Here is an 11,497-nt window from a genome sequence, read left to right as displayed (position 1 = left end):
GAGGGAATATACCACCAGTAAACTCACCATTAAAGAGGCCCTTTGCTAGGGATTCTGGTTTGATTTCTTCATGCACATATGTAGACAAGTTGCCTGTTAAGTCTTTTGTTAAATATGAGAAAAATATCTAATTAATGCAACAATCTTGATTATTATGAAATTATTCTAAAGATCAAAAAGTAACACACAAGTTACAGAGGCTGAAAAGATCATCCATTCTTGTGTCCTTTTTCAAACCCTACTTATCTTGCTATTTATTCACAAGATGCTGGAGCCAGCTTGGTATTATTAAATCCAAGGCAGGAACAAATCCTGGAGACAAAGGCAGCAGTCCACAGTATTTAAAATAGTACATTAGAAGAGGTAAGCACCTATTCACCCATTTTCTGTAGTAATTTATTACAATTCAGGTTCATGCAAGAGCCTTTACAAACAGTATCATGTATAAGGAAAGAAAAAATCTTGTATGATATGCTTGTCCACTGCAGGGCACTCTGTCCATTCTTGCAGGAATTAAACCCACATTGTTAGAATTATGAGGTAACACTGTTTACAATGGTGTTAATTACTTTCAGACAGTACCTCCTTTTTCTATGACAGTAGTGTGGTGTAGTGTTTAGGTATTGATATTATGTTCATCTGAGTTTCTTCTATGGTCTCTGAATTCCACATAAAGACATGCTGTTAGGTTAATCAAAATCTGTAAACCAACTGGATGTACATGACAGCTCTCAATGAGCAACCTGTTCAGAACTGGCTCCTGCCTTGTCTTCAAATCTTTTTCACCTTCCAATGACAATGGATGGAATACTGTGAAGTGTGGTTAGTTCAGTTTTTGTTTTTGATGTATTCTTATTTGATTCATGTATATATGGGCTGTTATATTGATAGTAAAGATATATTATGATCTTTTCATATTTCATCATTGATGACTTAAATGTGTGCACAGTACATAATATGATGCAGGGACTTTTCATCCATGCAGAAACACACACCTATACACAAAGTGGTAAGATGTGGCAAGGGGGAGAGGAAATCAAAAAGTCCAGGCTAGTGTGCATTTGTAGAAAACAAAATGAGCTTCTGATATAAGCTATTATAATCAGTTTTTCTTGTGTTTGTAAAGTCATTGTATTTATCCATCCTATCTACAGGGTCACAGGAGCCAATCCCAGCCAACACAGGGCACAAGGCAGGAAACAAACCCCAGGCAGGATGCCAGCCCACCGCAGGACACACACACTAGGGACAATTTAGGATCGCCAGTGCACCTAACCTGCATGTCTTTGGGAGAAAACCCACACAGACATGGGGAGAACATGCAAACTCCACACAGGGAGGAGCCGGGAAACGAACCCAGGTCTCCTTACTGCAAGGCAGCAGCACTACCACTGAACCACCGTGCCACACTATTGTATTGTTGTATTATTATTCTCTCACTTTACAAAGTTGTTCAGATTGTTTTGTTATTTAAGTTGTCTTTTCACTTATCTCAAGATAAAACTGTTGGCCCACCCAGAGTGTAGCACAATCTTGCACTATTGCTGTCAGGACAAACTCCATTCTGTTGAAAACTTAAGTAAGTATAGTTACAAGAAGAGATGGCTCTGATTGCATTACCACAGCCCTTCAGTATTTTAATGGCCTCACTAAATGACATGACATAACATAGTGAGGGGAACAAAAGAATTCATTAGGAAACTGCAGTTTTTTGTGACATGCATGGATCATTAAGGGAGCATTTTACGTTTCATTTGTATGTTCTCATTTAATTTCCCCGGGGATTTTGTTATTCTTACGCAGACAAAGACCAGAAAAGTGACCTGAATAACGCACACAATAGCGCATTCAAACATAAAACGGGCAGACTGATACTTAACAAATCTTTCAAAACATTTGCCTTTGCCAAAATGAAAACCGCTTTGCAGCTTTTCCTTTAAGGGCAAACTAACTTCATTCTTTCTTCATTCTCTTCGCTCCCAGAGGAGCCGGTTATTTGTGTATTCAGTTTCAGGCAGATTGCGAGTTCCTGCGCTTGTCCTTTCCAAGCAGGGACACTCGGTTTCTACGACAACCAGAGCGCGCCAGCTGCAGATTTGGGATGGGGGAAGAGGTGGGAGCAGGGAGGGGTGGGAAAAGTTTGGGAAAAGAGAACCAACGTCATTGAAAGAAAAGATAGCCACATAGTCAGAGAGAGAAAGAGAGAGAGAGAGAGGGAGAGGGGAAAGGGTAGGAGGAGGTGGGGGAGCGCGCAGCTAAAGAGAGAGGAAGGCAGAGCTTGGAAACTCAACACACAACAGACAAAACTTTTTATTCTCTGTATCTGTTTGTTTTCTTTTTCATTCACAACACATTTTAAGGCTTGAACGGAACCTGCAGAGTGATGGATGGACGGTTCGCTCAAAGAGGCTAGCGCTGGCTTTACAAAAATAAGAAAGAAAACACACACACACACACACAATGCCCGAGAAAAGTATAAGCTTATCTGAAGAAAGCCCGCAAAAAACAAAGAGCTGACTGAATAAAGGAATAGAGGCGAAAAAGAAGACAAATTTCGATACCAAAAGGGAATAAAAGAAACTTGCTAATAGGAACCGGTGAGGCTGATGCGGCCAGAGAAGGAGTCACGTTACAAAAAATGAGTGTGAGGAGCGCAGGCACCGCTGCAGAGCCCGTCCAGCTGGGAGAGGTAGGGGGCCAGGGGCTGGGACGGTACTGGAGGGGAGGAGTGAATGAGGTGAGACGGGGTGGACGGTACGATCATCTGGCTTTGATTGCTCCTCGGTTTTATTGCATCTTCAATTTGTACGATTTAATCCAGGGCTGGAGAAAACGTATTATAGTGCCTTGAAATCCAATTTAAACTGTTGTGCATCATGTGCTTTAATACTCCAGTTAACATATGGAGGAACACTTCCAAAACAAGTTTCTTGACAGGTCTTGATAATGCATCTGTTTAAATCAACCTGGCATAGACAGTCAGCAAGAAATACCCATTCCTTATTTAAAGATACATTTATATGTTACTCTTCTCAAATGAGAGAATTAGAGTGACTTTATAGATGATTAAGTACTTTCTTGAGCCCAGTGGTAAGGTCTTCACTCTGATGTTCTTACATTTTTTCAAGCTACAAATGCTTCACCATTAAGATAAAGCTCAAAAGCCACATTTCGTTGGCTGCTGACATTTTGCAGTAACCACTTAGCCACACACTCTTGCCAGTTTTCCATGGCCTTGACCAGGCGGCATGATCTCCCTTTCCTCAGCTCCAACCACTGTCGCCAAGGGTGCATATAATAACAACTGTGATTTCACACCTTTGGCAAAATTGGGACTGACTGGTAATTTTGGTTGTGTACTGAATACTATAGCCATGTAATCTACGGGTAGATTAATATGAAAACAAGAGCCAACTCAGTTTATACCAGCAGTTTTATTCTGGCCAACTTTGAAAAGCAGAGTTTTCCTTAAAATTTTATAACTGACTCAAGACAGCTGCATTTAATATGTAAAGTATTCTGATAATTTTTGAAAACTACAGATTTCACAAAATGAATTAAAGCTGAACCATTCTTTCTAGACATTTTCAGCATATTACTTATTCATCAATTCATTTATTTTTGAGCCCACTTTTTTGGTGAGACTAGGGCAGGTTGGCACTGTGTTCAGTGTTCCAGCCACATTAATCCAGCATCTTGGGTTACAGTTCTGTGCCAGGTTGCGTTTAGAGTGCAATTTCCACTTTCTTCCAGTGTCTTTGTGAACTTTTCTCTGGGTACTAACAATTTTTCACCCACATCCTAAATATGTGTGTTTTAGGTTGACAGGTGATTCTAAACTGTCACAATGAGAATATGGGTGTGAAACATTGTGTCCTGCAATGGGACTGGTGTCTCATCAAAGCTTATTTGCTGCTAATATAGAGCTGTGGCAACCCCTAACGAGAGCAGCCAAAAGTAGAAGAAGACAGTGCCTGCCTGTGACAGTGAACTGGGTGAAGTAGTTTTGAAAATGGTATGTGTTATTGTTTTTTCTAGTACAGAGCTGTGGAGAACTGTGGCCCATCTCTACAGCATCAGTCCAATTCCAGATGAAACATCAGTTTTTTAGGTTACCTTACACATCCATACTAACCAATACTAGGCCAGTTTAGAGTCATCAATTAATGTAACATGCACATTTTGGGAGGGAACTGGAACACCTACTGAAAACATGGAAAATGTGCAAATACTACACTCAGAAGTAATGCAATTTGGAAATCAAAGTAGGTGCCTGCTTATGTTTGTCAGTGTATTGCACTTTAGTTAATATTTCTGTGAAGGAGAAAAATGACAATTTGGAAGTGATTATAATTCCTTTATTGTCTGTATTCCTAATACTGTAGTTTACTTTAAGTTAGCAGAGTATCATTATTTGCTTTGGTAAACTATGCTTTGTTAAAAATGAAGGTGATAGACACCTAATACTGTACCAACCTAAGATTAAAACTGTTGACCTTATTCAGAATAGTTTTTTCTTTGATATTTATTGTAATTGTCAAAGTGACATATTCTGTATTTCATGTAAAAATGACTAATAATCTATTAGGTTAATCTAAATATTGCATTTTGTTATTTTTTATAAACTCTTGTTATTTGGAACACGCTCTGAAACTATATGGAAACCCATAGTTAGAGTGGCTTAATGTTTTAGAAGCTGTATATTGTTTTCACATCCCAATGCTTGACTTTTGCCACTTCAGCTGGCAAGTGGAGTGACAGATAGACTGTGAAGTTTGGAAGAAGGGGTAAAATCTAAAGTTGTCTATTATTGAACTAGAAGTGAAACTCTCTTTTCTTTGTGATAATACTCTTTTTAATATATGTTTGAGTGTAGTTTACATTTGAGTGAGTAAATGAGAAGTCATTGACTGAGCTCGATAATTTTGAATAATTGCATAGCAACTTACATTACAGGGCTGCTTATCAGTGTTATATTAATAGCTTATCCAAAATCAATAACGCAACTTGTTGATTACAAATTTCAAGCATTAAACCCAAATTGTATTAAGAATGGTTTATTTATGTAAAATATATAATATCTTATAGGAATATTTCTTTTTCTTAGAGGAAACTATCTCGAACAGCATAGCTGGTAGGAAACAGACCTGTGCATGGCATGAGTCAACTGAGAACTGGATTCAAATCCATGATCCTTGATGTGTGAGGTGGCAGTACAACCCTTGAACAACATAGCATAACATTCTCAACATAAAGTACAAATTCCACAGTGACTGTCACCAGACTAAGATTTAAAATGAGGGTCCCTGCAACTCTGTAGCGTTAATGACCTAACCACTGATCCATCAATCCATACAGTTAACAGGATGATAGGGGGGATGTGTCACACTACTCCTTATTTCATCTTCATATAGATCATTCCAGTGTTGTTCAAAAAATGTCAATTGATAAATGCTTCAGTTTTCTGTGTAGATATATCAAAAATACATTTGCATCTCTAGTGTTTTGAATCTATTTTTCATGTCAGTTTTCTGCATGGGGCTTATAAGTTGTTTTAGAGTCCAGGGGGATTTCTCCAGGATACTCTGGTTAAGTACCATGTTCCAAAGACATACAATTGTCTTAAGTGGTAAATCTAAATTGTGAATGAGATGGGGTTTGTGCTAAACATTACCCAGCAATTGAATGGCTTCATAACATGGGTTTGTTCCTGCATTCTGCCAGAATGTACTACAGTTTCTTCTGACAGCAGGTTTAGAGAACAGAGATGTGCAGTAGATGCTTATGAATATGCTCTTCTGGATTCATCTGTGTCCTGGTAGCTATTTTAAAAGCATAGGTACATGAAAACAAAAGCAAATTGTAATTATTAATTTGTTTAACAGAAATAAAATTTTTATGTTCTTTTAAAAATTCTGAAATTACATACATGTTCAACATTGTGACATAAACTATAAAACTAGCAAATGGAGGAACCTATCAGTTTAGACAAAACATGTGCTACTTTTAATTTATGCCATTACATAGTACTGTATAACATTCTCAAAACTGCTTAATTTGTTTCAAGGTCTCATGGGGCTAGTTCCTATCCAAACAGCACAGGGCACAAGGCAGGAAACAGACCTGTACATGGCCCAAGTCAACTGAGAACTGGATTCAAATCCATGATATTTGATGTGTGAGGTGGCAGTGCAACTCCTTGCACCACAGTACCAGCCCACCTTAATATTATGTATATGCTTAAACATCTCTTAATCAAATTTGTGTACCAGATAATTCTGGTCAGGTTGAAAGGAAGCTGCAAGCTGTCCTAATAAAGGACAACTGACTGTGATGAGGACACTGGACCATTGGGGAACACAATCACTCTTTTGCACTTGTTGAATTTAACCTAACAGCATTTATTTTGAGTGTGGAAGAAGAGATTCCCATGGGAACATGACACTTGACCTAGCTCCACACCGAAGACACCACAACTGGAATCAATTTAGAGTCCCACCTCTAAGATGTTTTATTATCTGTTACACTTTAATAAGTTATTAATACAATATACATACATGCCCTACGGAAATAAACAGTCTAATACGATTCTGCTACTGATAATCATTAATATTTATTTTTTTAAAAATGAGAGAAGATCTTTTAGCATAATGCCATGATGAGATGTTGAATGTTAAAACTACTTCAGAGAAAAATATCACTTAATATTCACAAGGCCAATGTTAATGATGCTCTAGAGTCCATTGTTTTTATAATGGGTCATTTTTATGTAACCCATGAGAAACATATCTCATTTTCAAGATAATCAGGGATTTTTTCTGTATTCTGTATATCCTTCATGGAAATAATATAAAAAGTCAAAGTAAGATATCAGTATGGCTGCAAATTATGTTTGTTTTTATTTTTCCATCAGACTCTATTTAAAGAATGAAGATTCCAATACATATTTCATAGCACTGAAGAACAAATGTAGTATTTTATACAATGTACTACATTAAGTGAAAAAAAAGCTTGTATTAAATGTTATTTGGCACTTTTGGAAGTATTACATTAATTACTGAATTTCTGTTGTGAAAAGTTGAAATACACCATAACAAGTCAATTTACACATCAACAAAAATGCCTTTTAAAGTAAACAATATATACTGTAACTTTCAAATAAATATTAGTATTATAGGTTGTAACCTATAAATCATTAAACTCTGTAAATGAACGATAAATAACAAGTGATTGGTACAGTGGAGAAGATGAACAACAAAAAGGCAGTACGGTGGAATGAGGATTAGTATTACTCTTACTGAACAATGAAATGAAAATATAGTTGTAGCCAATTTCATTGAAATGCAAGAGAGAAGAGGTGAGTCTACAGATGTGATTTTTTTACAAAAAGATGCCCACAAACCAACATTGGAAGAGAGATCCAGAGTGTAGGAGCCACAAAGCTAAATCAATACTTAACCAAGAGTTCCAAAATGAGTCTTTGAAATTGTTAGAAATCTGGTGGAAACTTACAGTAATGTAGTTCTAAAAAGAACTATATTTTAACACTTGCTGTATCCAAGTCATGCCTATTGGTGTGTCTGGGCTAATCTTGGAAGCAACAGAAACAAGGTGGGAATGAGGTGGTAATTTGATGTGGCAAAAGTATGATACCTATTTGTTACTAGTGAAATTGTGTAAGTTAAATTGTAAGTAAGCATGAAGATTGGATCGTTGGGCCACCCAAGACTATGTAAAAAATACAACAAGCTTGGTATCCACTATTGCTATACATACTGAATTAGGTATACAAGTAATTGTTGACACCAAAAGTTTTACAAAAAATGAAAATGTCTCATCTTCCTTTTATGGGTGTTGTGTAATGCATAATTTGAAATTACAAAGTAGCATCCCTTTTTATATTTTAAGACTAACAAGTCTTAGGCCAATGGACCAAAAGTAAACAAGTCCATGGGAGATACCATTGTAGGGTCTTTTGTGGATTCTGACATACTTTGATTGACCATATTGTGTCCATTTTTTAATTTATCTCGTCCATGTTTCTTTTTAGTCAGATTCTAACAGAAGGAATAGTGTGTAACAATAATCACACAAAGTAGTATATGTTGTCATTCTACAAGCCATTTTAGAAACAGAGAAAGAAACAGTCTGGTTCTGGAGCATAATGATCGCAGAAAGATCCTAATGTATCTTAGTTTTGTCCGCAGAACCATTTTATGCACTATTATGAGATATTTAACATGTGGGTATACAACTAAATTTCTTCTTAGTTCCATGTTTGTATCTTATTAAGTACATGAAATATAGCAATTATGGAATGAACCATCAAAGACAAAAAGCCTGCAAGTGGCTTCTGTTCTTCCAAATTCCTGGCGTTCCAGGCCATTGTGTTCTGCCCAGGATGGCCAGATGCTGTTATTGTGTTTCACCTTCAAGCCCCCACTGCTACAGCTCAGTGCTTTCAGGCTGCTCTGGTAGCTGTTGTTGCATTTTGCAGCATTGGGTGGGGGGTGGGACAAGCTAACCAAGACTCCCACTGGGACTTAAACAACAAGTTTATGAGCAAAGGACCACTAGGCCATTTTGGTTATTTTGATTGACTAAGATTGTGGAATGCCTTACTTTGTATGTATGTGAAATGGGGTGGAGAATGGGCTGCGAAATGTAAATTGAAAGAGGATTGTCCATCTGTGGCATAGTTTTACTAAACAAAGAAGGTGACTTGGGGTTTCCCCAGCCTTCTAACTGTATCCTTCAGCATTGCATAGACCTTATGCTATATGAGGACACCAAACCTTAAGAGGTTTTTGAGTGAGTGATTAATTTAAAGAGTTTGCATTTTAACTTTTTAGATAATGCTTTGTAAAACATCAACCAATTGCTTTTTCTACTGATATTCTACAAGTAGTAAATATTGTTTAGCTTACCTGACGCAATTAACATAATAATCGGTAAATAAAAATGTGCCTATCTTATTTTTTGGTTGTTAGTTTTGAGGTGCCTTTGAAAAAAAAAAAAAAATTTTTTAATAGTATTGGAAATCCAAACAATGAGGTCCAATCTTTTTTCCCTAGCTTCTTTCTGCATTGGTTTAAAATGTGTAGCTCCATACAAATCTTGTGGGGTTTGAATGCCAAGGTGCTATTTTCCTTGAAAGAACCATAACCACTTTGAAGTTCAAAGCAAAACACTTTCAGCTTGGAGTTTTCATCTTCCATATTTTACTCAATTTCCTGCAAAAGGAGCTTTCAAAAATAAATTCCATATTGAATTCAGAAATATAAATAAGTGTTTGGTAAATTGCTCATGATTCTTATTTTCAAACAGAGCAGTTCCTTTATAAGCAGTTATAAAGGTGATATGAAGTTAGATGTCCAAAATACTTTGTTATTTTCAAACAAATAGCGCTGAAATATTTGACTCAATAATTCTTAATCATTTAAATGAAAATTTGATGAATGTATGTAATGTACAGAAAACTTGTTGGGCAAGCAGGATATAGCCTGTCCTAATGCATGAGGCTAATGAGCTCTTTCCCTGTCCTCCCCCAGTTATGTAAATTAAATTAGGAGGAGGAATGCAGGAAGTGCAAGCCAATGATTTAACTTCTTAAGGTTAAATATATTTATAACAGTTTTAAGACTTCTCACAGCCTAAAATGACAGAATCTTTAGATTTTCCACAAATGCATTTCACAAATTATATCTGTGAAATTGTGGGCCATGTCTCTGGCTGTGCACAGACCCCAAGTGCATTCACTTCCAGGGTCAGGGGCCTCCAGTACTACCTTACTTAGCAACACTATGGATATTTTATCTGCCGAAGAAAAAGGCAGAGTCCCAGGCAAGGTGCATAAAATCTTCTATATTATGCGACACCAGATCGATCATCTTATTTCTGTGCCCAAAGTAATGCCTGCCCAAGATCCATGGGCCATGCATCCCAGTTTACCATTGATTCTGGCATGAAGTTTCATGACAATGTTTTATTTCAATTTCAGATGGTCAGGAGGGCACATTGTTCACTTTTGATGGTTTCTTTTATAAAAGGATCAAAAATAATTTTTAAATGATGGGTTTAATATTACTGACATGACTTAACAACTTTAAGATGACTAAAAATAATATTCTGTAGCATAAGGAAATATCTTTAGTATTCTACTGCTTCTGAAGTACTGGAATTACCTTGATTTTGAAATATATAATTTTATTCTCCTGATGTCATATTTTTGACAAAACCATTCACATATGTGCACAAGTTTATGCAATGTTAAATTTAATAAAGAATACGTTTTTCTGATTTGTTGACATACACCCTTTTCACCTATATTTTTTATCATGAGTAAAAAATTGAGATGCAAGAAGGTGTAATGCTGTAATTAGTTTTGTTGACTCAGATTCAGTATTCTGGGTTGTAGTTCTGTCCTTGATAACTGTCTTTGTGAAATTTGCATGCTGTCTTATATTTTGTAAACTGTTCCAGGAATACTGCTATTTCCCTCCAACATACCAAAGAGGTCTATATTGAGTTAATAAAGAATTGTGTGGATGGATATCTGAATGGGCCTTGTAGTGGACTGTGGTCTTATGAATGATTGGCTCCTGCCTTGTGCCCAGTGCTGCCAGTGTACACATTGACTACTGCGATCATAAAGTTGATTAATAGGGTGTGAGAATGTTATATAAAACATATTGGAGAAGTTCTGATAATCAGCTATATTCTCTGGAGCTACTTTACTCACTTATACCCATAGGTTTGATAGAAAAGCATAAATAAATACCATTAACTGATGCAAACAGGTTTAGAGCGAGCCAGCAAAATTAATATGTGTATAATACAGTACTCTGTAGCGTCATAAAAATCATTAAATTATTAATAATCCTTTTTCTGGTCTTGTTGGATCTGACCATGTTTTCTGTGTGCTTTCTGTTTTGCCACATATTATTTATTTATATGCATGCAAATGTGTGCTTTATAGATGTACTGGGTACATACTGTATATTCATAACAAAGTTTCACAGTAACGGAAGTCAATAATGTGCATTGAATCAGTTTTTCAGGAAGCAAGCTTTCCCAAGCTTTAGCCTGGGGAAAGTCTTTGGGGAATAAATGGGAACTGGAAAAATTTAGGTCTACATATGAATGAAACGAAAGAGACTAAAACACCCAGATCCATAATCTGTTATACAATAAAAAATATATTTTCAGCAAAATATGGCTTCAGAAGTAAAATAAGGCCTTGCTAATTATACAAGTATGTTTCTAGAGTTACTGTAGTTGCACAATGAAGACTTACAGTAGGGACTGTTAGCTAAAATATCAAACTATCTAGAACATTCCATTAACTGTAAGATAAATACTCCTGTTAATATTGCAGCAACAAGAATAGGAAATACTTTTCACTTTAAAGGACAATTTTTGCACTCACTGACTAAAATCCAGGGGTATTTTATGAACAAACAGGTGCATTTTGAGAAATTTACAAAATAAAATTTTA

The 11,497-nt window shown here is 36.3% G+C and overlaps 1 protein-coding gene across 3 annotated transcripts in view; it reads left to right on the top strand.

Annotated features, from left to right (window-relative positions):
* The first annotated feature begins 2,205 nt into the window (after positions 1–2,205).
* si:dkey-82f1.1 (DENN domain-containing protein 2A) overlaps positions 2,206–11,497 on the top strand; it is a 145,753-nt gene continuing 136,461 nt past the window's right edge. For 2 of the 3 annotated variants that reach the window (XM_039769504.1, XM_039769502.1), the window contains exon 1: positions 2,207–2,689. The gene's annotated coding sequence lies outside the window, so the exon portion shown is untranslated. Of the gene's footprint in view, positions 2,690–11,497 lie in introns of all 3 variants that reach the window. The other variant, XM_039769503.1, reaches the window with a different exon arrangement.

Source organism: Polypterus senegalus, chromosome 11 (genome assembly GCF_016835505.1).
Source record: "Polypterus senegalus isolate Bchr_013 chromosome 11, ASM1683550v1, whole genome shotgun sequence".
NCBI classification, from domain to species: domain Eukaryota; kingdom Metazoa; phylum Chordata; class Cladistia; order Polypteriformes; family Polypteridae; genus Polypterus; species Polypterus senegalus.
This window is presented reverse-complemented; position numbering and strand designations above follow the sequence as displayed.